Source organism: Tasmannia lanceolata, unplaced genomic scaffold (assembly GCF_043159265.1).
Source record: "Tasmannia lanceolata isolate RefF3 unplaced genomic scaffold, GAP_Taslan_0.1 ptg000029l, whole genome shotgun sequence".
Taxonomy (NCBI): domain Eukaryota; kingdom Viridiplantae; phylum Streptophyta; class Magnoliopsida; order Canellales; family Winteraceae; genus Tasmannia; species Tasmannia lanceolata.
In genome coordinates, this window is record NW_027518706.1 from 3,479,497 (window position 1) to 3,482,956 (window position 3,460).

Here is a 3,460-nt window from a genome sequence, read left to right on the forward strand (position 1 = left end):
CATTTGAACGGTCAAGATCATCAATTGTCGCCCATCAAATGGACGGTTCGGATCATCAAATGGGAGTGATTTAAAAATGGGGTAACATATTCACATTTTGATCTATTGGATGGCTTGGATCAGCCCATAGGATTGATTAGCGGAGCACAAATTAAATCACATTGTCGCCCATCAAATGAACGGTTCCGATCATACTTTGGAGTGGGGCATATGATTTATGCACAATTGGGAATTTGGTCACATATGGGACCCATTTGGATTATCTTTTACCTACTCAAAAGGACTTTAAAAAACATGCATGGGGCCACACACATGTCAAAATTCAATGTCCACAATGGTGGCCACCTACCATGGAATATGTCCACAATGGTGGCCACCTACCATGGAATAAGTCCACAATGGTGGCCACCACCCTCCCATTCCTTTGCTATAAATGGTTCAATGAGGGTGAGTAAGAGGAAGAACTCATTTCTCTTCTATCATGTGTTCTAACAAAGTTGCTATGTGGGGTTGAAAAGAAAAAAGAAAGAAAAAGAAACAAGAAAAGAAGAAAAAGAAACAAAAAAGAAGGAAAAAGAGAAAGAAAGCGGAAGCGATCGCACGGAGGCGGGATTTTCGAGTTTTTCGGCTCTCGGATTCGGCGAGGATTTCGATCACAGGTAGGTACACCGTTCTCGGAATTTTTTTTAGAATTATTTGGTATATTTTCGGATTTTTGCATGATTTTTAACAAAGAAAACTAAACGATATACTAAACAGATTCCAAAAATAATGAAATTTCGTGGGAAAATAATATGATAATGATACATTCTACCATGAATTTGTGAGAATTTTTGGATTTTGTTTGGTATATAATTTTATGCTTTCTTTGAAAATCAGCAGATTTTGGGGGAATTTGTACTGACATTAGATCACAAAGAAAATTCTTAAAACTTTTACAGTAGTCTTATATCTCATATTGCTTGCTTCTATAAAAGTTTCAATTACTTTGGATCTTGTTTTACATGGGATGTAGTGTTAATTCATAATCTGGTCTAACAATTGAAAAATCCGAAACTGATAGTAAATAGTTTTCTAAATTCATGAAAATCTCACAGCATGCTACTTTCACTTATATCTTACTAATGTAGAAATTTCATGGAATTTAGATTTCTATTTCTAGTAGTTTCTGTGTTATTTTTGCAATCTGGTCAATTAATTGTTAAATCGAAATTAAATATGAGCTTAATGTAAAAAACTATTAAAGTCTTCCAGCAAGCTACATCTCATCATATCTTGCTGCTGTATAAGTTTCAACTCATTTCGAATTCGTTTGCAACAATTTCACTTGTAAAATCACTCATATGCTTAAAATTGATAAAATCCATTGAAAATCCGAAATTAATTGAAAATCACCTGAAAATCTCTAAAGAACCTTAAATCTCTGTCATATATTAATCCTTAATACATTGAAACAGAAATCTTGGGATCTTTAGATTTCCCTGGAAAAATGGCCAATGCATCCATAATCGTATCTCAATTGCAACCGATCTTTGACAAATTTGAATACTTAAGCTATAGCACGTTGTTGGCTCCGAGGTTCACTGTCCACGGAAATCCTGAGATATGCCAGGCAATAAGATGCTATAACCTAAGTATTAAATTGCGCAAGGAAAGAGCGCACGATTCCCTTCGTTGGATGCTATCCTGGGCCGAAACTGGTGAACCCTAGAACCATTGGTAATCCTTGAATGTCCAAAAACTGAAAATCCTTGAAATCTAAAATTCATTAACCTCGAGAATTTAAATCGATTTGTCTTGTGTCTCTCGGAACCATTGGATTATGGTTTCCGTCTTAAGAACCATTAGAGCCCACTTTAGGAACACTGGTGTCGTAAGTTTTAGGGAGTCCTAGAGTTAGGAGTCCCGCCTCATCACGGACGCTTGCTATGTATAGCAACCGTGCCATAGGTCTAGTTACACTAGTCACCCGATCTTTCCGTAGGACAAGCCTAGTAAACTAGGATGTAGGCTAACCTGCATTAGTCTAAGGGACAACTTGCATTTAGATAAGAATCATATAGCATCTTAGATGGAATCCTAAAATAATAAAATCCTCAACTTGAATTAAATAACTTCTCTTAAAACTGTTGAAACAGTCAATCTCGTTTAGGTCGGTGTCTTAGTTGAGTTAGGCATATGTAGCTTAGCTTAGGTGCACCGAACTACGTCGACTCTGATCCCAGTGAGGCTTGGGTACGTAGGCAGCTTGGATGTCTGACGGCATACCACCCGCGAGTCGGCACCACAACAAATTGTGGTGTTTTGGATATTAATTTTCTTATAAATGCTTAATCAAATCATTTAGGGCTTTCCATGAAATTAGAATTCTAGGAGAACTTTCACTTAGATTGAACCCAGACAAATTAATAAATCAAGATACACATTTAGGATTCCCATTGAAATTAGATTTTAGGATGCATGTCACTTAGTTCGCACATTAACATAGGGTTGAATGAGCCATTTAAAATAAATTTAAAAGAGTTAACTTTTAGAATTGAAGACCGATTATCGGGCAGGAATGGTGCATATGGTGGATAAATCCCCATACCTTCCATTCTTGTAACCAGGTAGCGAGTCTAGATTTCTGGTTAATTATGGGTCCTAGATCCCACATCTAGGTGGCGACTCTGTCAGTCGCTTTTGTGTGGAATTCGGATTGTCTTAGTGATCCCAAGTTCACATAAAAGACGAATTAAAATCAATAATGAAAGGCACACGCCAATCGCGTGGGTACGAGAGACCAAGAGAAGAGAGCGCGGCGGCTCGCGCCCCACGCCCCTCTCGCGGGATCGGGGCCCACAGACTGGCGACTCTGCTGGGGACAACCTAACTTCATTACAATTCTAAAGGATAACTCATTTGAATCTATTTTAACTGGCTCATGAAAACTCTATCTCTTTTATGCCTGTTAGATTAGTTTGTATGCTTTATTTTCTCATCACATTTACTCAAACTTATTCTAACAAAATCTGAAGGCATCATAGATTGCGCGAACTTATTGCACACACTTACATCACTTGCATCTAAACCCTTGCATCTCACATGCACACACGTCCTATTTTAGGAACCCGGAGTGTTATCTAGCATGGTTGACTAGGATTTCATCACCTGGTGCCTCTGTGCTAGAGAAGCATTCCACCCTTAGCCTAGTACCTTTATGGTACGTAAACGGATCTCTTGTTCACGTACTGATACGCCGGACACTGGTACAGTATATCGAACATGGATTCGCGCTAAGGGAACTCTTGGCCTTACCCCTAGATTAACCCACACATGCATGTAGTATACGAACACATGTGCATCACGTGTGTGAGCCTAGTTTAGGATATCCTACCCATTTGTGTCTAAATTAGGCCGTAGTCCATCTTCCAATGGATACGATCGGTCCTAAGTACACAAACAAAGTCATGAGTCGAGA